At 42.4% G+C, this 25189-nt stretch overlaps 1 protein-coding gene and 1 long non-coding RNA gene across 2 annotated transcripts in view; one reads left to right on the top strand and one right to left on the bottom strand.

The window, feature by feature from the left end:
* The window catches only part of PACS1 (phosphofurin acidic cluster sorting protein 1), a 173828-nt gene that overhangs the window by 17579 nt on the left and 131060 nt on the right, over positions 1-25189 (top strand). The gene's annotated exons all lie outside the window — the stretch shown is intronic.
* Positions 16526-25189, bottom strand: part of LOC135270060 (uncharacterized) — a 28842-nt gene continuing 20178 nt past the window's right edge. The window contains exons 2-3 of the long non-coding RNA XR_010338281.1: positions 17959-18116; positions 16526-16939 (exon numbers count right to left, since the gene is read on the bottom strand). This is a non-coding gene — a long non-coding RNA (uncharacterized LOC135270060). The remainder of the gene's footprint in view (positions 16940-17958; positions 18117-25189) is intronic.

The following is a 25189-nucleotide window of genomic DNA, read 5'->3' as shown; positions in this document are numbered from 1 at the left end:
AAGGAATGTTATGGTAATAAAATATGTATTTCTGTGTGTAAATTCTCAGAAGACAAATGTAAATGCTCACAGCACATTGGAAACCAGAGCCATCAGGTTCTTGTGGGTACACATGGCTTTATCTTTGTGAGTATGACACCTATAAATAGAGGCCAGTACAGATGTATCATATTGGTGACTCAGATATGTAGCAATGCCATTGGTGATGTGATTTTCCAAGATGGTGAATAAATCTTCATAAAGTACTACACAAAACAAAGTATAATCTTGTCCTTTTTTATATAATAGTTACATTCCTGGAAAATTTAGTGTATATTTAGTGGTGAAAAAGTGCTTATGATTTCTTTGTAAGATCTCTTTAGGTCTAGGCTGAGATAGTTATAAACTGCTTTTTACTTAAATGATGTGTCTGGCAGGGCCAAAGGAAGATTTGTTATGAACCTCATGAAGCTTAAGTTTCAGGGCCCTGTACATGCACAGGCTACTTCCAGGGCACTATACCTAATTAGAAAAACAGAAGTAAAAACACCTTTTTTTTCCCCCCTTGAGACAGGGCCTCATTCTGTCTCCCAGGTTGGAGCGCAGTAGCGCAATCTCAGCTCATGGCAACCTCCGCCTCCCAGGCTCAAGTGATTCTTGTGCCTCAGCCTCCTGAGTAGCTGGGACTATAGGTGCACACCACCACACCTGGCCAATTTTTAAATTTTTTGGTAGAGATGGGGTTTCACCAAGTTGGCCAGGCTGATCTCAAACTCCTGACCTCAAGTGATCCACCTGTCTCTGCCTCCCAAAGTGCTGAGGTTACAGGCGTGGGCCCGGCCAAAAACACCTTTTGAGCACATGTTTTCAGGGCCTGCTGAGGCTATGTCATGGAAAAAAACAAAAAACCTTTTGTTTGAAATGTCACGTACACTCAGAAAAGGACATATATAATAAGTGCAACTTGATAAATTTTCATAAACTGAACATATGTTACCAGCACTCACATCAAGAAACAACATTACCAACTCCCCAGAGCATTACCATGCCCCCTTCTAATACTACCCTTCCCTCCGCCAACGACAACTTGTTTCCTAACTTCTAACAGCATGCATTAGTTTGGCCTGCTTTTGTACTTAATACAGTGGATGAAGTACAAAAGAACACTTGTTTTTTTTGTTTTGTTTTCTTTTGTTTTGTTTTGAGACAGAGTCTTGCTCTGTCACCCAGGCTGGAGTACAATAGCATGATCTCAGTTCACTGCAACCTCCGCTTCCTGGGTTCAAGCAATTCTCCTGCCTCAGCCTCCAGAGTAGCTGGGATTACGGGCATGCACCACCATGCCCCGCTAATTTTTTATATTTTAGTAGAGGAAGGGTTTCACCATATTGGCCAGGCTGGTCTCGAATGCCTGACCTCAGGTGATCCACCCGCCTCGGTCTCCCACAGTGCTGGGATTACAGGTGTGAGCCACCATGCCCAGCCAAGAACACTTGTATCTAACTTCTGCTGCTCAACATTATGTTTATGTGATGCGACGCAACTACTTGTTGCATGGAGTTGTAGTGAATGCTTTCTTTTTGCTATGTAGTACTGTATTCCATGGTGTGAGTATATTGCAGTTTGTGTAACCAGTCTGCTTTTGATGACCATATGGGAGATTTCCAGTTTGAGTTATGCTGAATAGTGCTACCGTGGGCATTCTTGGACCTGCTTGTTGTAGACTAAAGCACTCATTTCTCTGGAGTATATACCCAGGAGTTGGATTGCTGGCTTGTGGGGTATATGGACAGTATATTCAGCTGAGCAATATATGAAAGTTCCTGTTACTGCGCATCTCCACCAACAATTGTTTTTGTTTATTTTGCCTTTTTCTTTTCTTTTTTTTTTATTCTGCACTTATTGGTAAGATATTTGCACTGTTTTGCCTTTTTCAAGGCAAAGAATTGGGCCGGAGTAAAATGGTTTCGCCTATGGCTTTAATTTGCATTTAACCGACAATGTTGAGCACATTTTCATATATTTTTTGGCCATCTGGGTATCCTCTTTTATGAATTGTCTGTTCAGGTCAGTTGCGCATTTATCTATTTTGGTTGTCTCTCTGTTTCTTAGTTACCTTTAGGAGTTCTTTTTTTTTTTTTTTTTTTTTTTGAGATGGAGGCTCACTCTGTTGCTCAGGCTAGAGTGCAGTGGCGCAATCTTAGCTCATTGCAGCCTCTGCCTCCCAGGTTCAAGCGATTCTCCTTCCTCAGCCTCCTGAGTAGCTGGGATTACAGGCATGCACCACCATGCCTGGGTAATTTTTATATTTTTAGTGGAGATGGGGTTTCACCATGTTGGTCAGGCTTGTCTCGAACTCCTGACGCTGTGATCTACCCGCCTGAACCTCCCAAAGTGCTGGGATTACAGGTGTGAGCCACTGTGCCCAGCAAGGAGTTCTTTGTCTCAAAAATATCCTCTCATACTCTGTGGGTTGCTTTTTTACTCTTTATTTATTTATTTTTATGGCATGATATCATCAACCCGTTCACTCTTTTAATGATGTCTTTTGATGAACAGAAATTATTAATATAGTTCAATTTATCAATGTTTGCCTTTGTTTAGTGCCGTTTATGTTCCGTTTAAGATATCTTTGCCTACTTCAAGGTCATGAAAATGTCCTCTAATGTTTTCTTCTAAAAGTTGTGTTGTGTACCTTCCACATTTAGAGTTCCAGTCCATCTGAAATTGATATTTGTATGTGGTATGAGATGTGGGTTAATACACATTTCCCCTGATATGAGTACTCAACCCTGAACCATTTATTTACAAGGTCATCCTTTTCCCACTGTACTGCATTATCACCTTGATCATAAGTGCCTTGACATTTTACATGTGGTTCTTTTTTTTTTTCTTTTCTTTCTTGGCCTTAAACTGAGGTAAGTTTTGTTTGTTTGTTTTAAAGACGGGGTTTTACCATGTTGGTCAGGCTGATCTTGAACTCCCGACGTCAGGTGATCCGCCCACCTCAGCCTCCCAGAGCTACCACGCCCGGCCTTTACATGTGGTTCTAATTTTAGACTTTCTATTCTGTACCATTGGTCAGTCTGTCCATCCTTGCATCAGTGTCACCCTGTCTCAGTGACTGTATCTTTATAATAGGCCTGTTATGTAGTGTGTATTCCTGCTTTGTGCTTCTTCATAATTGCCTTAAGGCAGTCTTTGCCTTTTGCATTTCCTTCAGAATCAGCTTTTCAGTTTCCTTAAAAGCTTCTCTTGGGGGAGAAATTTTATTCAGGATTGCATTGGATCTATGGATTGATTTGCTGAGAATTGAAATCTTTAAAATTGAATCTTTTAATTCATGGACATATATCCCTTTATTTAGGTTGTGGTTTTGCACATTTTAGCATAGACGTATTCTGCACCTTTCTTTAGATCTATTCCTATATATTTGATATTTTTAAACCTTAAAGCTAATTTTGTCTGCTTTTTCTTATAGAGAACGCTAACTTTTATAAGCTGTAGGTCCTACAAAACCTCATTCTGTCTCTGGGCAGAATGTTTTCACTTACATGAATGTTGAAAATCATGTGGGAAGCTAGTCATTTCTTAATTGTGCAGGACAGACTTCTGTTTACAAGCTTCCTCTTAGCCTCCCAAGTCACTAGAATTACAGGTGTGAACCACCACACCTGGCTAGTTTTTGTATTTTTAGTAGAGACGGGGTTTTACCGTGTTGTCCAGGCTGGTCTTGAACTCCTGAGCTCAAGCAGTCCATCCACCTCAGCCTCCCAAAGTGCTAGGGTTACAGACATGAACTACTGTACCCAGGCTGGTTTTATTTTTTGATAGTCCAAATTTTCCAGTAGCTTTTTTTCTCGTTGTTGTTGTTGTTTTGAGATGGAGTCTTACTCTGTTACCCAGTCTGGAGTATAGTGATGTGATCTCGGCTTACTGCAAACTCTGCCTCAGCCCCCCGAGTAGCTGGGATTACAGGCACATACCACCATGCCTGGCTAAGTTTTGCATTTTTAGTAGAGACAGGGTTTCACCATGTTGGCCAGGCTGGTCTTGAACTCCTGATCTCAAGTGATACACCTACCTTGGCCTCCCAAAATGTTGGTATTACAGGCGTGAGCCACCACGCCTAGCCTCATTGTTGCGTTTATTAATTAATTAATTTATTTATTACTATTATTTTTTGAGACGAAGTTTCACTCTCGTTGCCCAGGCTGGAGTGCAATGGTGCGATCTCGGCTCACCGCAACCTCTGCCTCCTGTGTTCAAGCGATTCTCCTGTCTCAGCCTTTTGTGTAGCCGGGATTACAGGCATGCACCACCCCTGGCTAATTTTGTATTTTTAGTAGAGATGGGGTTTCGGCATCTTGCCCAGGCTGGTCTCAAACTCCTGACCTCAGATGAGCCACCATGCCCGGCTAAGATAGGCATTTTAGTTAGATTATTAGGTTTGTTTTCTTCCTTCCCTCCCTCCCTTCCTTCCTTCTTTCTTTCCTTCTTTCCTTCGTGCATTCGTTCGTTTCGCAATGTCACCAAGGCTGGAGTGGAGTGATGCAAACATGACTCATTACAGCTTTAACTTCCCAGGTTCAATGAGCCACTCGCCTCAGCCTCCCAAAGTGCTGGGATTGCAGGTGTGAGCCACCGTGCCCAGCTAGTAGTTTATTCTTTTTTATTCCCAAATATTTCATTGAAACATAATTTGCATATCCAGTCTCCTGTTGATGAATGTATAGTTTCTTTACAGCTTTTGGCTTTTATGAATAAAGTTGCTATGAACATTTTTCTTTTTATGGACATATATTTTTATTTCTCTTTCTCTTTTCTTTTTAAATGTAGAGACCAGTCTCCCTTTGTTGCCCATGCTGGTTTCAAACTCCTGGCTTCAGGCAGTCCTCTTGCCTCAGCCTCCCAAAGTACTGAGATTACAGGGATGGGCCACCACACCCAGCCCCATTTTCATTTATTTGGGGGTACATATGTAGGAGTGGAATGGTGTGTCTTAGAGTAGGTATATGTTTAACTTTGTAAGAAACTGCCAATTTTTCAAAGCAATTGTATCAGTTTACATTCCCACTAACTAAGGCAGACAGATTCTGAAGTGGCCCCCATGATCCCTGTCTCCTGGTATTTATGGCTGAGTAGTCCTGTGCCCTTGGGTGCAGGTGAGACTTATGATTGGCTCCTCACTAATAGAATATGGCAGAGGTGATAGGACATGTGTGGTCATGTATACCTGATTATTCCGAGTCAAATCGTAATGCGCATTTTGTGAGGAGCCTCTCTCCCTTGCTGGCTTTGGTATTGTGTTGTGAGCTGCCTATGGAGAGGATCCTGTGGCAGGGAGCTCAGAGCAGCCTCAAACCCACAGCCAGCCAGAAACTGTGGACCTCAGTCCAGCAGCCCACAAGGAACTCTTGAGTATTGCCAGTAACCATGTGAGCTTAGAAACAGATACTATCCCACTCAGTCCTCAGATGAGACCTTAGTCCCAGCCAACACCTTGACGGCACCTTATGAAGGACTCAGCTAAGCTGTGCCTGGGCTTTTGACCCATAGAATCTGTGAGATAATAAACATGCATTATTTTAAGCTTCTGCTTAGTTTTTGCCAGTGTTGTTATGCTACAGTAGATAACTAATACTAGCAATAGAGCTCCTGTTGCCCTACATCTCCACTGACATTTAGTGTCTGTCTTTTAAATTTTAGCCATGTTAGTGGGTATGAAATGGAAACCCTGAGGCTTTTATTTGCATTTCCCTAATGACATTGAATACCTGCTAATTGGACATTTGGATATCATCTTTTGTGAAGTATCTGTTCAAGTCTTTTTCCTATTTTAAAAATTGGTAGGCCAGGCTTGGTGGCTCATATCAGTAATCTCAGCACTTGGGAGGCCAAGGTGGGCAGATCGCCTGAGCTCCAGAGTTTGAGACCACCCTGGGCAACATGGTAAAACCTCGTCTCTGCTAAAATGCAAAATACTAGCTGGGCATGGTGGCAGACACCTGTAGTCCCAGCTACTCGGGAGGCTGAGGCATGAGAATCACTTGAGTTCAGGAGGTGGAGGTTGCAGTGAGCCAAGATCACGCCACCACACTCCAGCTTAGGCTACAGAGTGAGACTCTGTCTCAAAAAAATATAAAATAATAATAATAATAGGTTATGTTTGTCTTTTTATAATTTATTTGTAGAAGTTCTTTATATACGACAGGTTAAGTTCTTTATCAGATATGTGTGTGTCTGCATGAATGTATGTTGTATGTTTGTGTGTGTATCTTATATAGTTTCCTTCTAGTCTGATGGGGAGGAACTTGCACATTCCTCTCACCTCATGCAAATTTCCAAACTGTTCACATTTTACTGCATTTATTATGCTATTTCTCTCTCTAAATCAGTTTTTTTCTGGGTCACTTGAGACCACGTTATGCACATACTGCCCTATCACCCTTAAATATTTCAGTGTTTATTTCCCCCTAATTAAGGGCACTCCCAAATAACCACTATATACCCCTTTAAGTCAGGTAATTTGCAGCGATAAAACCCTATTGTCCTATCCATAGACCCCATTCACATTTTGCTACCCCAACTATGTCTCATTTCTGTTTTTGTCCCAGGATCCCAGAGAGGAGTGTGCATCCTCCAGTCTAGGATCATCCCTTTGTCATTCCTGGTCATTCTTGTCCCAATTGTTTCATATTCTGTAGGATGATTGGCAAGGTGGATCTTGTAGTATTTACTTACGACCAAACTTAGGTTATGATTTCTTGACAGAAGTATCACAAAAATGATGCGGTAATAATCTCAGCACATCACGTCAAGGGGCACGTTCTGTTAACCAGCCCTGTTACTGCTGTTGTTGGCCCTGATCACCTGGTCATTTTGGTGTCTGCCAGGTATTTCTGTTTTTCTTACTGTAATGCCATTATGTTTCCTTTCTTTCTTCCTTTTCGTTTTCCGTTCCTTTTTGTTTTCCTTTCCTTTCCTTTTTCCTTTTTTTTTTTTTCCTGAGATGAAGTCTTACTGTAGCTCAAGCTGGAGTGCAGTGGCATGATCTTGGCTCACTGCAACCTCCACCTCTGGGGCTCAAGCAATTCTCCTGCCTCAGCCTCCCAAGTAGCTGAGACTACAGGTGCGCACCACCATGCCTGGCTAATTTTTTTGTATTTTTAGTAGAGACAGGGTTTTGCTATGTTGCCCTGGGTGGTCTTGGACTCCTAAGCTCAGGCGATCTACCCACCTCGGCCTCCCAAAGTGCTGGGATTACAGGCATGAGCTGTCATACCCGGGCTGTTTTTCTTTTCATAACTGATGAGTGTTTTGTGTGGAGACAATTTGGGATTATGCTAACATCCTGTTCCTCCTTGAACTTCAGTCAGTCACCACTATGTAGTTGCCAAATGATGATTTTTTGTTCGTTTGTTTTCATTAATCCTTCTACATTTGTACATTGGCCTTCCATTATAAGGATAAGCTTTCCCCTCTCCTTCCTTCCAGTGTAGATTTATGATTTATATTCTGTTTGCTGGGTTGTAATTTGTTAGCATCATTATTTATTTTTATGCTCAAGTTACTCTGGATCTGTCCAGGGGAGCCCTTTAAGCTGTTTGCCTTTTACATGTCCTTATCCTTCTTTGAACACTACCTAATTTTCTGGAACAAGATGTTCCAGGCTCATCTTATTCCTGCCCTGGCTCTGGAATCAACCCTTTCTCTAAGGAGTCCTGAGCTTTTTGGTGGAGGTGGTATTTAGAAACCAGAGTCTAGAAGTTTATTGTGTTTATTGCTATGAGATCTCAGTGCTTCTAGGTGCTCTCAGCAGACAGAGTCAGGAAATAGAAGTATTTACTATATAAGAATATATAGTACATACTCTCCCACCTTTCCCTTATCACTTTCTATATCTGTTTCTTTTTTAGCGGGGGATTGGAGACAGAGTCTGGCTTTGTCGCCTAGGTTGGAGTGCAGTGGCTCAACATCAGCTCATTGCAACCTCTACCACCTGAGCTCAAGTCATCCTCCCACCTCAGTCTCCCAAGTAGCTGGGACCACAGACATGCACCACCACACCCAGCTAATTTTTGTAGTTTTTATAGAGATGGGATTTTGCCATGTTGCCCAGGGTAGCCTTGAACTCCTGAGCTCAAGTGGTCTACCCACCTCAGCCTCCCAAAATGCTGGGATTACAGGCCTGAGACACCATGCCTGGCCTGTATCTGTTTCTTTTTTTTTTGAGACTGAGTTTCGGTCTTGTTGCCCAGGCTGGAGTCCAGTGGCACGGTCTTGGCTCACTGCAACCTCCGCCTCCCGGGTTCAAATGATTCTCCTGCCTCAGCCTCCCAGGTAGCTAGGATCGCAGGCATCTGCTACTACACCTGGCTAATTTTGTATTTTTAGTAGAGATGGGGTTTCGCCATGTTGGTCAGGCTGGTCTTGAACTCTTGACCTTACGTGATCTGACCGCCTCCCTCTCCCAAAGTGCTGGGATTACAGGCATGAGCCACCGCACCTGGCCTATTTCTTTATAAATCTTAAAAACCATGTATTCAGACTGATATCTTATATTCCAGTGTAACATTTTAGAGTTCTCTCCAGCCTAAGCCCTTTGCATGTTTGTAAGTACCTCTTCCAAGTGTGAGAAAGCTGGCTTTCATTTTCCTCAATATATTATTTGCTCATTGCAACTGGTCTTCCAACTACCCTGACCTTGTCTTCTGTCTGCCATATCTGCATGTGCCCTCCCACCCCCGCCCCAGCATCCTGTGTCCTTGAGCACTAGTAGGTGGAAGCAGGAAAACAAACATGTAAACTTCATAACAATGACTCATAAGACAGTAGAGGTGGAAAGCAAGAAGCCGATTTACTCTGCAAAATCATAAGTAGTATTTGTTCTGTTATCTACTGTTGTGTAAAAAAGCCTCTCCAAAAGTTATCACTTAAAATAAGGGCAGAACTATTTTGCATGAAAACTGTACTTTGGGCAGAGCTCAGCAATAATACTCAATTCTCTCTGCAGCACTCAAGCTAGGTGGGCTGGTTCAAAGTTGGAGGGTCCGGGGGCGGAGGCTAGAATCTTGTGCAGGCTTCCTCACCCACGTGATGTCTGGCGGCTGATGCCAGCTATTAGCTGGGACCTCTGTGAGGACTGTGGCTGGAACACCTGTCGTGGCCTTTCCACGTGGCTGCTTGGCTTCCTCACAGTACAGTGGCTGGGTTCCAAAGGCAGGCATCACACAATCATTCCACACTGAGCCGGTGGAAGCCTCAGTGCCTGGCCTCCCCTAGCCTTTAGAGTCACATGGCCTCATTTCTCCTGCATTCTGCTGGTTAGAAGGAAGTCACCGAAGCCAGCCATATTCAAGGGGAGGGTAATTTGTTTCCACTTTTTCATGAGAAGACTGTCGAAGAATTTATAGATATGTTTTAAGACTGGCACAGAATTTAAAAATATTCTGTTTTCTGGATGAATGGAAGATTCATTTTTACAGTTGCATTTGTCCAATATTTTTAATTCATTTTATTTAAAAGTTTTAAACACTTACATCTACTAGTACATAGATATGCTTGCCCCATTTCCCTTTCTCTTCACTTTCTCTTTTTGCAGAACCCTCTGCTGCCAGCTAACTCATGTATGCATCTGTTCATGCTTTTCTTCATTCTTGTGTAATGCAGAAATGTATATACACATACATACAGTGGGTTGGGAATATTGTTTTTTAAAAATAGAATCACATTAAAACTAATTGTCGCATCTTTTCTGAACACCTTGGCGAAATCTCTATAAATCAAGATATTTTGTTCTAATTTTTTTTTTAGACGCTGCGCATATTCTATTTTCTGATTTGGTTATTTGATCATGAGGGGATAGGATACTGGACTGGGGGAATAGGAATAGACAGGGACAGGCTTCAAAGAAAGGGTAGTCAGGAATGAGAAATAGGAGGAATACTAGGTATTCCTGGGGTCCTCAACCGGATATGTCATTGAAGGAGATGGGAAGTTGGGAAAATGGTGGTGGGGAGGTGTGTTGGTTGGTTTTAGCAGGGAAATGAATATTTTTTTATATGCACTAAAATTACCTACCAGGCAGTTGAATACATAAGAGCAGGGCATGAGTCCAAGGATAGGACTGGAGTTGATAGACAAAGCTATAAAGAGAGATGGTTAATGGAGGGAGAGCTGTGTCTAGCCAAGCATCACATGCTGTTAGTGGTGGGCCCAGACAGTGACTGAAAGGGCTTCATTACAGACCAGGGTCCTGTGTATTTATACTTGATACATTAAGTTCTGATCTTTAAAAAGCTGTCAGTTTTTAAAGGAGAGTTTTTATTTTCATTTTATATGGTGTAGGCCAAAGAAATCTTTTGCTAAATATAACAGTGTGAATTTGCTAGTCTTTCGGAGACATTGAAGGCATTTAAAATTTGAAACCAGAGCTACCTGATGAGAACATCCTTGATCTCTTCTCCAAATCAAACCATCCTAGGTCGTGTGTAATAATTAGCTCAATTGAATGGCTGAAGAAGGATTTCTTTCTCTGCCCCTTTTATATTACAGAGGAGATCTGCAGTACAGCTAGAGAAGGCATGCAGAATGAACAGGACAGACATGTGATTCTGACCCTGATAAGCACTCTGCTTCTGTTGGTTTATTTATTTATTTGCTTTTATTTTTATTTTTATTTTTGAGACTGAGTCTCGTACTGTCACCCAGGCTGTAGTGCAGTGGCACTATCTCAGCTCACTGCAGTCTCCGCCTCCTGGGTTCAAGCAGTTCTCCTGGCTCAGCCTCCCAAGTAGCTGGGACTACAGGCACCCACCACCACGCCTGGCTAATTTTTAAATATTTTTCCCATATGGCTTGATTTCCCTTTTTAATCTTCGATAGATTAGAGATGAAGATTAGTAGATTTAGTAGAGACAGGGTTTTACCATGTTGGCCAGGATGATCTTGATCTCCTGACCTCATGATCTGCCCGCCTCAGCCTCCCAAAGTGCTGGGATTACAGGCGTGAGCCACCACACCCAGGCTGCTTTATTTATTATTATTATTATTTTTTATTTTGAGACAGGTCTCACTCTCTCGCCCAGGCCGGAGTGCAGTGGCATGATCTTGGCTCACTGCAACCTCCGGCTCCCAGGTTCAAGCAATTCTCCTGCCTCAGCCTTGCAAGTAGCTGGGACTACAGGTGGCACACCACCACATGCCTGGCTAATTTTGGCATTTTTAGTAGGGAAGGGGTTTCACCATGTTGGCTAGGCTGGTCTGGAACTCCTGACCTCAAGTGATTCATTTACCTTGGCCTCCCAAAATGCTGGGATTACAGGCCTGAGCCACTATGCCCAACCAAGTTTACCATTATTAAAAATACTGGTGGCTGGCCAGGCATAGTGGCTCATGCCTGTAATCCCAGCACTTTGGGAGGCCAAGGTGGGTGGATCACGTGGTCAGGAGTTCAAGACAAGACTGACCAATATGGTGAAACCCCGTCTCTACTAAAAATACAAAAAAATTAGCCAGGCCTAGTGGCACGCACCTGTAGTTCCAGCTACTCAGGAGGCTGAGGCAGGAGAATCTCTTGAACCGGGAGGTGGAGGTTGCAGTCAGCCAAGACCATGCCACTGCACTCCAGCCTGGGTGACAGAGCGAGACTCTGTCTCAAAAAAAAAAAAAAAAAAAAAATACTGGTGGCCTTGAAATCAGTGTAAAATAATAATGTCATCTTTTTAGAAATAAAAGAATCTTGTTCTCCCCATGCCCCACCAGCTGTAGGAAAATTGAGGGAAATGGTTGTTACTTTCTCCTTGTAGGTTGGATTACCAAAGCTCAGAGTGAGATGACCTGTGAGCTTTATTTATTTTATTTAATTAATTTACTTCTGAGATGGAGTCTCACTCTGTGTCCCAGGCTGGAGTGCAGTGGCACGATCTTGGCTCACTGCAACCTCCACCAACCAGGTTCAAGCCATTCTCCTGCCTCAGCCTCCTGAGTAGCTGGGATTAAAGGCACGAGCCACTATACCCAGCTAATTTTTGTATTTTTGGTAGAGAATGGGTTTCACCATGTTGGCCAGGCTGGTCTGGAACTCCTGACCTCAAGTGATTCATCTGCCTGGGCCTCCCAAAATGCTGGAATATAGGCATGAGCCACCAAGCCTGGCCAACCTGTGAGTTTTGTATAAATGGTACAGTTGAAATGATGAAAGTCCTTAAGATTTAATTTTGATTAGGAGAAGTGAGTGAAAGGTGCTCCTCTCATTGGTTTTCCCTGTAGTCTGTTTGGTCTTTTTTTCAGATAATTTCAACAGAATGTGGGATGTCAATTATATGTAAAGTACACGGAGAAAGCTGCAAAGATGTGTGTGACTCAGGCATGTCCTCAGAGAGCTCCCCATCTTCCTGTGAATGGCTCACTGCAAGACAGAGCAGATTGTAATAAATAACAATTAGAGTTACATGGGATGTATGTAATTCAGGAGAAAAGGGCATTAGTTCCTTTAGAATCTAGAATTTGACCCGGAATTCTTTGTTTGTATTTTTTTTTTTTTTTTTTTTTTTTAGGCAGAGTCTGGAGCTGGAGTGCACTGGTACAATCTCAGCTCACTGCAGCCTTCACTTCTTGGATTCAAGTGTTTCTCCTGCCTTAGCCTCCCCTGTAGCTGGGATTACAGGTGTGCACTATGATGCCTGGCTGATTTTTGTATTTTTGTTTTTTTTCAGTAGAGACAGGGTTTCACCATGTTGGCCAGGCTGGTTTTAAACTCTTGACCTCAAGTGATCCACCCACCTTGGCCTCCCAAAGTGCTGGGATTACAAGTGTGAGCCGCCACACCTGGCTGGAAAATTTTTTAAAGGTACAAAAATAGAGAAAAGTGTATGATGAATCTCTATGTACTCACCACCCAGGTTTATTATCAGCTCAGGGGCAGTGCTATTTCATCTGTGCTCCTGTCCCCTGCCCCCCACCCCACCCCCAGATTATCTTGAAGCAAATCCCAGACATCATCACATTTCTTTTCTAATAATTTCAACATATATCTTCAAAAGATAGGGACACTTTAAAAAATACATAACCACAATACCATTATCTCTTCTAAAATAATTAACAGTAAGTCCTTAATTTGATTTGCAGTCACTTGAGTTGGAATTTACATAGAGAAAATTTTAATAGATAGTGAATGGGAGGAAGGGAATTCAGATAGAGGTAATAACACATGCAAAATCAGGAACTGTGTGTAAGTGAAAGGTAATAAAAGTCTGATTTAAGGCTGTGGCATTGGGTGGAAAGGAAATTACAGATATCAGTCACGCAGAGGTAAACTTAATGGAATTTTCCAGTTGAGGACAACACATGTATCTTCCTTCTATTTCTGGTTAACAGTAGTCATTTTGAACCCTATAGAACAGGACTGACAAACTATGGTTTGTAGCCCAAATCTTGCTCTCAGCCTGTGTTTGTAAATAAAGTTTTACTGGAATATAACCACACCCATTTGTTGATGTACTGTTGTGTATGGCTGCTTTCACCCCACAATAGGCAGTCAAGTAGTTGCAACAGAGACTCTATGACCTGTAAAGCCCAAAATACTTATTCTGGTCCTTTATAGAAAAAGTTTGCCAACCTCTGATCTAGAAGAAACTGGGCCCTGGATTTAGTGCTTGCTCTCAGAGGAGTTGCGTAGAGTGTGTTGATTAGAAACAGCCATGTCTTTGTGATATATAGGGGTATATAGGAGTCAGAAGCAGTGGATTTTGTTTTGCTGTCTTTATCCTTCATTTTATAGCCTGAGAAAGTAAGTCTAAGAATCTCTCTGCCTGTTCGATTATTATTTGATTTTATATTGTGAACATAAGCTCTATGAAGTCAGAGGTTTTTGTCTTTTCTTCACTACTCCATTGGCAGGGCCCAGATCAATGCCAGACACTTAGTAGGCATTCAGTAAATAATTGTTGAATAAGTAAGCAAATATTTTCATCTTTTTGCATCTCTTCTGTATTATATACATTTGGAGTTTCTTGGGGGAACAAGGATGATATATTTGTAGGTGGCAATTATGCTATTATGTAAATCCGTTATAATTTTCCTCCAAAGTTTAGAAAATTGTTTCATTGGTACAATGGAGTATTAAGTAGCAGTTAAAACTAGTAATTATGAAAACTGTAGAAATGAGGAGAAATGTTTATGACAGGTCAAAATCTTATGCACACTGCCTCCCTAAAATATGAATGAATATGGACAAAGACCGGAAGGTAATGTGAAAATGAAATCGTTTTAAGACAGTGGAGTTTTTGGTGGTTTTTCTCTCCGAAGTTTTCTTTAATACTATTGCTTACTCATCTTTTCAGTAATGATTTTAAATATGTATAAACTTCCCATGCCTTCCCTGCACTATATACAGAAATAGAATCCTTAGTGTGGATCACAAATAACACAATAATCAGAAATTAGAAATGGTATTAAATCTCAGCATTGGTAAGGTGAATAGGCATTATGGATAATGTTCCATTTTATCCTGAGATACACAGTTATGGTATACTTTCTGGGAGGAGTATGTCTATAAGCATCCTTGGTGGGAACCTGAATTGGGTTTACAAGCTTACATTTAGATAAAAGCCTTTTTATTTGAGATGAAACCTGTACAGGCATGGTAGAAAGGTGTGACCTGAGTGAGAATGTTTGGGTTTTCTCAAAGCAGCCTTCCTCCCTTCCTCTTATTCTGGCCAGTTTTTCCACAGCGTCATGTAAAGGCAGCATTTTCTAGTGGATGCAAGTCATTTGAAGTAGTTATTTGGTTTTCTTCTCATCTCACTTTTAGCCTGCCTTTAAAAATGTAGCTCAGCCCGGCACTGTGGCTCACCCCTATAATCCCAGCATTTTGGGAGGCTGAGGTGAGAGGAGTGCATCAGTCCGGGAGTTCAAGACCAACCTGGGTAACAGAGGGAGAACCTATGAAAAATAAAAAATAAAAAAACGGCCAGGCGAGGTGGCTCATGCCTGTAATTGCAGCACTTTGGGATGTTGAGGTGGGCAGATAACTTGAGGCCAGGAGTTCCAGACCAGCCTGACCAACATGGTGAAAAGGTGAAACCCCGTCTCTACTAAATAAAATTAGCCAGGCATATTGACATGTGCCTGTAATCCTAGCTACTTGGAAGGCTGAGGCATGGGAATCACTTGAAGGGGGAGTGTGGGGGCGGGGTGGAGGTTGCCTTGAGCTGAGATTGTGGCACTCCACTCCAGCCTGGGCAACAGAATGAGACTCCATCTCAAAAAATAAAAAATAAAATAATTAGGTGTAGTGTGCCTGCCTGTAATCCCAGCTACTGGGTGGAGGTGAAGAGGTAGGCTGAGGTGGGAGGATGGCTTGAGCCCAAGAGGTTGAGGCTGCAGTGAGCCAGGATCATACCACTGCACTGCAACCTGTATGACAAAGTGAGACCCTGTCTCAGAAAAAAAAAAAAAAAAAAGTAGATAAATCTTTTCTTTGTACCTCAGTTTCTCCACATGCAAAATTGTGGTTCTTTATACATCTCCCAAGGTTGTGTGGTGAGTTTGCTGCTAAATAGGTTTTTGTGTTTCTTCTACCAAACTACATTTCCAGGATATCTGCAGTTGGTGTTTAAGCCATTGCCACTGGGCTTCATGGAAGCATTCTTGCCCTGGGCAGGAATTTTGCAGCACAAAACAAAATACAAAATATTTGACCCTTTTAGAAGCTTACTCCTTAAGGGAATACTGCCTCCCAGGTTTAGCAGATAGGAAGATGAAGTACCTGTTCTCATTTTGTTCAAAGTGAAACCTGTACACTGTTCAGTGCTTTATGAGTCTACATGAAATGATTCCCTGTGGACAGCACCCTCCACCAGTTGACCACCTACTACTTCCTCCCTGGTCACTCTCTTGCAGCCACAGAGGCTTCTTTGCTCTTTCCTAAAAATGTCAGTTATGATCTGCCTTGGTCTCTGCACTGCCTCTGCCAGATAGACTCATGGTTCATTTTTACTCCTCCTCAAAGTGTTTGCTCATGTGTCACCATTCCCAATGAGACCTGTCTGTGCTCCCCTCCCCCTACATTATTCCTGCTTCCCTTTCTCCATAGCACTTGTCAGCTGCTAACACACTATATCCTTTTCTTGTATACTATGTTGATTGTTTACTGTCTCCCTGTTTCCAACCAGAATGAAAGCTCCAATAAAGCCATGATTTTTATTGATTTTGTTCACTGTTCTATCTCCAGTGGTTAGATTTAGGTCAACCACATAGTATGTGCTTGGTAAGTATTTGTTGAATGAATGAGATGGCTGGGACAGTGAGTTTCACCTTCTGCTTGGAATTCTTTTACTTATGTGATTGTTACTACTATACCACATTGGCCAGGGATGCTCTGTTCCCCTTTTAATGAGCAAGGACAAAAAAGCATCTCATCTCTTTGTTCTTCCTTAGCATAACTGAGATAGGCTGGAGAGTTTAAGAAAATGTTTTGAGTACTAAGAACAGTAGAGAAACCAGCATAGAGAATGCAACAAGTATTACAGCAGTCTGGCTTAATCGCGTTTCACCCTTGGATCTGCCATATCTAGCTTGCTTTCATATTTTGCAGGCCCCAACCTAATCTAAATTCCAGCTTCATAGGACTAGTCCTGACCTTGCCTTGATGCCCTGCATGTGGCACCATCTCATCATGTGCTACTAAGGAGCTCCCTTTTGTACATCATGACAGCTGCCAACTAGGCCAAGAGAACTCAACAAGGCCCATTTTCTAGTTTGAGTGTTGTGTTAGTCTGCATGGGCCACCATAACAAAATGCCACAGAATGAGTGACTTAAACAACAAACATTTTCTCACAGTTCTGGAGATTGGAAGTCCAAGATCAAGATGCCAGCAGGGGTTGGTTTCTGGTGAGGCCTTTCTTCTTGGCTGCAGTCGGGCACGTTCTAGCTGTGTCTTCACGTGGCCTTTCCTGTGTGTACAGAGAGCATACCTAAGCCCTTGTGACTTCCTTTAATAAGGACACCAGCCCTATCAGATTAGGTTCCCACTCTTCTGACCTCATTTAACCATATTACATCTTTAGGGCACTATCTCCAAATACAGTCACCTTGGGGATTAGGGCTTCAAAATAGGAATTTGGGACCAGGTATAGTGGCTCATACCTGCAATCCCAGAGCTTTGAGAGGCCAGTGTGGGAGGATCACTTGAGGCCAGGAGTTTGAAACCAGCGTGGACATCATAGCAAGACCCCCCATCTCTACAGAATGTTTTTAAAAAATTAGCTGGCAGCCTGGGTAGTAAGATCTCATTTCTACAAAAAAAAAAAAAAAAAAAAAAAATTAGCCAGACAGGGTGGTATGCACCTGTAGTTCAAGCTTCTTGGGAGGCTGAAGGGGGAGGATCACTAGAGCCTGGGTAATTGAGGCTGCAATGAACCATGATTGTGCCAGTGCACTCCAGCCTGGGTGACAGACAGAGGCCTTTTTTCAAAAAGAAAGAGAAGACAGAAAGAAAGAAAAGAGCAAGAAAAGAAGGAAGAGTGAAAGAGAAAAAGAAAGAAAAGAAGAAAAAAAGAAAAGAAAGAAATAATTAGCTGGATGTGGTGATGTGTCTGTAGTCCTAGTTACTGGGGGCTGAGGCAGGAGGATTGCTTGAGCCCAAAAATTCAAGGCTGCAATGAGCTATATTTGTGTCACTGTACTCTAGCCTAGATGACAGAGCAGCAAGACCCTGTCTCTAAAAACAAAACAAAACTAAGAATTTTAGGATGCTACAATTCAGTCCATAACAAGTGTTACCTCTTTGACTGGAACAAATAACCTTATGCTTCAGGTACAATATCTGACACAGATACTATGGCCTTAATTCACTTTTTAAACTAGCACTTATTGAAGACAAAACTATGTGCCAAGTTTTCTGCCGGGGGATAGCCTGTACCCTTTACCAGTAGAGGAGACAGAGCCAATTTCAGAGAAGGGTGTTGAGTACCTGGTGATGGATGGATATGTCAGGAAAAGTTTCATTGAGAAGGTCGCATATGGCCAGGTGTGCTGACTCACGCATGTGATCCCAGCAGTTTGGTGGGTTGAGGTGGATCACTAAAGCCAAAGAGTTCGAGACCAGCATAGGCAACATAGACCCCATCTCTATTTTAACAAAAAAGAAAAGAAAAAGAGAAGGTCACATATGTTCTTTCAGGTCTGTCAAGAAATGTGTGCACACAACAGTATATGAGTCACGTTACCGTCATTATCATCATCACCCACTTTTATAGTTAACAAGAAGGTAGTTCCTTCACAGTCTAACCTAAGCCCTTTTTCTTCGTCTTCACTTGGCTTTAGTTCTTCTGCTACAGTTACTCCAGCCTCTCTCCCCAGTCTTTATCTTCCAAATGTTCTGCTGTGTTGTTTCAACAGCCAATGACTTTTCTGTTTACTGTTGATTATGAAGTGAAAATCGATTTTGATTTTTTTCTGATTTCTTAGTTTGAGTTGAACCTTGAGTTCTCTCTCTTCATCTCCTAGCTTTCTACAAAGGCAATTCCTGGTGTTAAGTGAAAGCTGTTCTGTTAGAGCCTACTGTTTGCCATTAATAAGTGATAAGGGAGGTTGTCAGCCAGCATTAATACTCTGTTTATGAAATTACAACTACTGATGCAGCATTTTGTGAAGTTCTTAAGATATAAACAGGACAAATGATTTGATAAGTTACAGCTCCAGAGAATTCATTACGTAGTATGCCAACATTTCTTTTTCCCTCAACGGGATACACATAACATTAAATTCAGTTTGGCTTGGTTGCCATTTACTTTAAACGGATCTGGTGCCTGTTCTCAGATATGTTTATGAGAGTATAATTGATTTCTCTCAAAGCATTGAGATTGAAGGAGTAGCTATATCTTACCTTATTTTCATTGATGATTCATGGAATTGAAATAATTAAAAAGTACTCATTATGTGCCTTACTGCTTCATGACCCTTTGATAAACTACCAACACTCTTACCAAATGCCTCCTGATTTAAAAAAAAATTTTATTTTTTTAAATACATAAACAGATTCTTACTATGTCACCCAGGCTGGAGTATAGCAGCTTTCACAGGTACGGTTATAGCTCACTGCAGCCTTGCCCTCCTGGGTTCAAGGGATACTCCCGCCCCAGCTTCTTCAGTAGCTGGGACCACAGGTGCCTGCCACTGCGCCTAGCTAAGTGCCTCTTGATGTTAATGGCATGTCTTGTCTTCATAGCATACTCCACAAAAACCTCAAAGCCTGATAGATACTCTTTATGATCCTTCTCTTTTCTGTAGTTTCTTTTTTTTATTTTTATTTTTTGTGACAGGGTCTCACTCTGGTTGCCCAGGCTGGAGTACAGTGATGTGATCTCGGCTCACTACAACCCCTGCCTCTTGGGTTCAAGTGATCCTCCCACCTCAGTCTCCTGAGTACCTGGGACTACATGTGTATGCCACCATGCCCGGCTAATTTTTGTATTTTAGTAGAGACAGGGTTTCGCCATGTTGACCAGGCTGGTCTAGAACTCCTGACCTCAAGTGATCCGCCCACCTTGGCGTCCCAAAGTGCTGGCATTACAGACGTGAGCCTGCCTCATCTAGTCCATCAGCAGGAGCTGTTGATTCTGAACCCTCCCCATCCCTCATGTTTCCCTTGCTCTCCTGTTGTCCACACTGCCCTGTCATACCTGCATCACACAGTAGCCACCAGACTGATCTGTTTCACTGCCTATGCAGTTCTTCTCTACACAGCTGGAGAAGGCTGTGTAGAGAAGAGTGGTCTCTTTGAAATGCAGATCTGATTGTTGCACTCACCTGCTTAATACCCTCCAATAAAACCCAGACTTCTCCTGGCCTACAAGATCCTGTTAGGCTTGGCCTCTGCTGGCTCTCCAGCCTGTCTCTTCCCCGCTTTGCCTGGTTCGCTGCATGCCTGCCACATGGCCTGCCTTCTGCTGCTTGGATAGGAGAGACTCAGTCTCCTTAGGACCTTTACGCTTGCAGTTCTTTGGAATGCTTGGATCTCACAAAGTTATATGGCTGTCCCCTTGGTGTCATTCAGGTCTCACTCAGCTTGGATAGGCCTTTGCTGACTTCCCAGTTAGTCACATGCCTTTAATCACTTTCTTAATATTTTACTTTAAACTTTTTTTTCTATAACATACCTTATCTGACATGATTTTGTTCATGTGTTTTACGGGAGAGGGATTATATCTGTCTCTTTGTGACTGAGTTCTCAGTTTCCGAACAGTTCATGACATCCAGTAGACGCTTCATATATATTTGTTGAATAAGTGACTGCTTTTCCCATTGTGCATGGGCCAGTGCCAGGGGTCGAGTTGTGGTGAACTGAGAGTACATGGGCAATGCTGAATGAGGAAATGAAAGTTATCAAAAGCCTCTGGTGCCTTGCTTATTCATAGCAGATTTGTTCATAATAACAAAAGCTGGAAAGAACCCAAATGCCCATCAACACATGAATGAAAAAGCTGTGGCTATGATTTGGCCATAAAAGGAATGAGTACTGATACATGGTGCAATGTGGATGAATCTTGAAAGTATTATGCTGCATGAAAGGAAGCCGGTACACAGAAGAGCACATACTTAGGATTCCATTTTTATGCAATTTTAGAAAAGACATTTATCTGTAGGAAGAGAAAAGTGGCTAACCAGAGCCCAGGATGGGAGAGGATAGACTGGGATAGAACACAAAGCTTTTAGGGTTATGGAAATGTTCTGTGTTTTAAATATGGTGGTGATTACACAGGTATAAATTTATCAGAACGTAACAAAATGTACAATTAAATCTGTCCACTTTATTGTATATAAACAATTTCTCAAAGTTGAACTGGTGTCGGACATTTAAATGTACTTTGGATTTCTTTTGTTTACCTACCCACTTCTCAGGCAGATTACTTTTTTTTTCCCTTTTTTTTGAGATGGAGTCTTGCTCTGTAGCCAAGGCTGGAGTGCAGTGGCACACTCTAGGCTCACTGCAACCTCCACCTCCCAAGTAGCTGGGATTACAGGCACGTGCCACCACACCTGGGTAATTTTTGTATTTTTAGTAGAGACAGCATTTCAACATGTTGGCCAGGCTGGTCTTGAACCCCTGACCTTGTGATCCCGCTGCCTCAGCCTCCCAAAGTGCTGGGATTACGGGAGTGAGCCACTGTGCCTGGCGACTTTCCTTTTAATTTCAAGGTCTTCAAGCTACCTGCTGACTCATCCTAGACATACTTGCATTCCTGTTTCTGAATCAGTTCCAACATCCTTTGGGTCTCTTGTCCTCAGTCACTAGTTGGCCAAACATCTTTTTTTTTTTTTTGAGATGGAGTCTTGCTCTGTCACCTAGGCTGGAGTGCAGTGGTTATCTTGGCTTACTACAACCTCTGACTCCTGGGTTCAAGCAATTCTCCTGCCTCAGCCTCCTGAGTAGCTGAGATTACAGGCGCTCACCACCATGCCCGGCTAACTTTTGTATTTTTAGTAGACTGGGTTTCACCATACTGGCCAGGCTGGTCTCGAACTCCTGACGTGATCTGCCCACTTCGGCCTCCGAAAGCTCTGGGATTACAGGCGTAAGTCACCATGCCCAGCCGGCAAAAATATCTTTCTAATTGCAGGGTTATTGGTTATCTTCAGATTTGCTATTGAAACTTACTTACCATCAAGTCAAGTTGGGTTTCAGCATCAAAGACTAAGTACCTCCAACAGAAATACGACACTTTTACAACATAACAAGCAAGCAAATAAAAATGTGGCCTGGCACAGTGGCTCACACCTGTAATCCCAGCACTTTGGGAGGCTGAGGTGGGCAGATCACCTGAGGTCGGGAGTTTGAGACCAGCCTGACCAACATGGAGAAACCTCATCTCTACTGAAAATACAAAATTAGCAGTGCGTAGTGACTCGCGCCTGTAGTACTAGCTACTTGGGAGGCGGAGGCAGGAGAATCCCTTGAACCTGGAAGGTGGAGATTGCGGTAAGCTGAGATCGTGCCATTGCACTCCAGCCTGGGCAACAAGAGTGAAACTCGATCTCAAAAAATTTTTTTTGCACCACATGTAGTTTGACAGGAAGACATGAGAAGTGTATATTTTAAACTCTCAGTTCCTTTAGGTATGATGACTTGTGAACTTTGATCAGACTTCCTCTTCAGAAATCGTATTCTTTATGTTTAGGATCCCTCCTGTTCCTGTTAATACAGTAGCTGAACTGAAAGCTGTGTTGAGATGTGGTAAACAGTTGACCATCTCATGATCAAACTCTTGCTCTGACATTAATACACTTTATTTAGTATCAAGCCTAATTTTCATGTCTTATTTTTCCTCCCTTTAGTTCACAGAATCAACCAGTCCTTTATTCCTTTATTAATACTTTATTTTACAAGCAGTATATGATCACAGCCTCATAAAGTACTTAAGCAACACATAGGGTATGATGTGAAAGTGCCACTGAAGCTCTCTTGCATCTCTCCACCTCCCCAGACAAAAATACTATTAAGAATCCAGGGCCAGCCGTGGTGGGTCACGCCTGTAATCCCAGAACTTTGGGAGGCCGAGGCGGGCGGATCACGAGGTCAAGAGATCGAGACCATCCTGGTCAACACGGTGAAACCCCGTCTCTACTAAAAATACAAAAAATTAGCTGGGCATGGTGGCGCGTGCCTGTAATCCCAGCTACTCAGGAGGCTGAGGTAGGAGAATTGCCTGAACCCAGGAGGCGGAGGTTGCGGTGAGCCGAGATCGCGCCATTGCACTCCAGCCTGGGTAACAAGAGCGAAACTCCGTCTCAAAAAAAAAAAAAAGAATCCAGCACACATTCTTCCAGACCTTTTCCTAAGCATTGACATAGGATGTGTGTACAGATACACAGACGTTGTTTACGTAAGCAGAATCACTATGAGTTGTTCAGCTTGTAAGAATTTATCTTGGGGATATTTCTGTTTTTGTACTTGCAGGTCTATCTCATACTTTTTAATGGCTGCTTAGTTTGCCACAGAATGGAGAAAACACATTTTATTTAACTAATCCCACTAAATGGACATTTATTTCTAATTTTCTCTCTAACAGTCAAAAAATAAATTTAGAAAATGCAAATATTTTGTGTTTTTAGGGTCTTTCATTTCTTAGTTATATAATTCTACCTTTTAAAAAAGCTTATTAGAGTGGGAAGTACCTCACTGATACTGTAATGTTAGAATTACACTGCCAGCACTTTGGGAGGCTGAGGCAGGCAGATCACGAGGTCAGGAGATCGAGACCATCCTGGCCAACATGGTGAAACCCCCATCTCTACTAAAAATACAAAAATTAGCTGGGTGTGGTGGCACGCACCTGTAGTCCCAGCTACTGGGGAGGCTGAGGCAGGAGAATTGCTTGAACCCGGGAGGCGGAGGTTGCAGTGAGCCGAGATCGCGCCGCTGCACTCCAGCCTGGCACCTGGCACCTGGCAACAGAACGAGACTCTGTCTCAAAAAAAAAAAAAAAAAAAAAAAAAGACACTGAAAACCTTATTTCAGAAGAAAGAGTTGAAAGTGAGTTAAGTTCTCTGTGACTGTGGGCTTCATTAGCATTGTGTCTCCAGGGCTTTCTCTTTAGGTGTGATTATAAAGCAAAAGTACTGTAAGTGGTTATATAATTTTCTTACGGTTTTTATACCTCATTAGTTCAAAAGAAGCATACATCTCTAAGGATTAGAACTAGAACCCTGGGCCAGGCTTGGTGACTCACACCTGTAATCCCAGCAGTTTAGTAGGCTGAGGTGGGAGGATCCCTTGCACCCAGGAGTTAGAGACCAGCTTGGGCAACATAGGGAGACCTCATCTCTCCAAAAAAATACAAAAATTAGCTGGGCATGATGGCTCATGGCTGTGGCTCCAGCTACTTGGGAGGCTGTGGTGGGAAGATTGCTTGAGCCTGGGAGGTCAAGGCTGCAGTGGGCTGTGATTGTGCCATTGCACTCCAGCCTGGGTAACAGAGTGAGACCCCATCTCAACAACAACTAGAACAGTGACCTTTGGTTGTAACATGAAATCAGCAGTTGGTTATAATGGGTGCTTTAGGTTAATATTTTCCTGTTGAGCTGGAGCCAAGCATTTGTCAAAAATGTTTTTTCTATCTCCCTTTTTCAATTTGAAATCCTGCTAATACACAAATTTCTGTGGAACTTTCTACCAGCCACTACTGGTGACCAGCTGTTGATGGTTTATTAGCACTCAAAATATTTAAAACAAACAAGAAATCTCTCTTCACATCTCCTTGCCCTGTATATGAAGATGCACAAATATGGAAAAGTTTGATGTTTAAGCAGAATTAGTTATATTTCAAGTAGACGGATTTGAATCTTTCAAAAACCCACATGAAATAAATACATTTCTTCAGCTCTGCTTTTCAGCAAATAGTGAGACTGGAGAGCAGGCTGACATTTGTCTTAGCTACCCAAGAAAGACCAAAATTGCCTTCCTGTTAGGTTTTGCTTTCGTGCTTAGTTATGAAACAGCCTGAGACCCTGTTTTCTTTCGTATTGACTGACCTTGGTATTAACCTCACCTTCCCTCCTCCCCTTTCTTTTTTTGGTTTCTGGTTTTCCTTTCCAATTTGTTACAAGTATGCTTAGAGCACAAAGGCATTGCTGTTGATAGAGATTATTATGTTCTCTGGCGGTTTCAGTATTCTTGACTTTAAGCTTTCTTCCTCTTAGACAAATAATATAGGCAGCTGCCATATCCGAGGGTTTAGATTCTTGTTAACCTTTTAATGTATTGTAATTAAGATGAATTTGAAAAGAAAACCATTTCCTCTATTTAAGAATTGCCTTGGCAAGAAGTTGGAAATCCTAGAACCTTGTTGCAGAGGAATGTGTAGCTATTTGTTTTGAATGAGTCTGCTTAGGTCCAGTGAAACCTTCCTGTTGTTAATGTGAAGTCAGGTATCTTCAGTGAGGGAGAGACTGTCCTCTAAGGCAACGCCACTAAAGCTCCAGGGGCAAAGGGCAGAGCGAATAAGCAGGGGCCTGTGTCAATGGATTTTGTTCACTGACCTGAAAGCATGTGACTGCTCATCTCATGTTGCTGCTTTGCCCTTGGTCATTAGGTATTAGGTCTACTGTGGGTCAATGAGACTGTCTACAAAAGGGTTCCAGTGCCCACCAAAAGTTATTTGTAATTATGAAGGATTGCATATTATCTTTCCTAAGATTGTCAG

The sequence above is a fragment of the Aotus nancymaae genome, unplaced genomic scaffold (assembly GCF_030222135.1).
Source record: "Aotus nancymaae isolate 86718 unplaced genomic scaffold, 86718_ANA_hifiasm-v0.15.2.pri h1tg000059l, whole genome shotgun sequence".
Classification (NCBI taxonomy): Eukaryota; Metazoa; Chordata; class Mammalia; order Primates; family Aotidae; genus Aotus; species Aotus nancymaae.
This window is presented reverse-complemented; position numbering and strand designations above follow the sequence as displayed.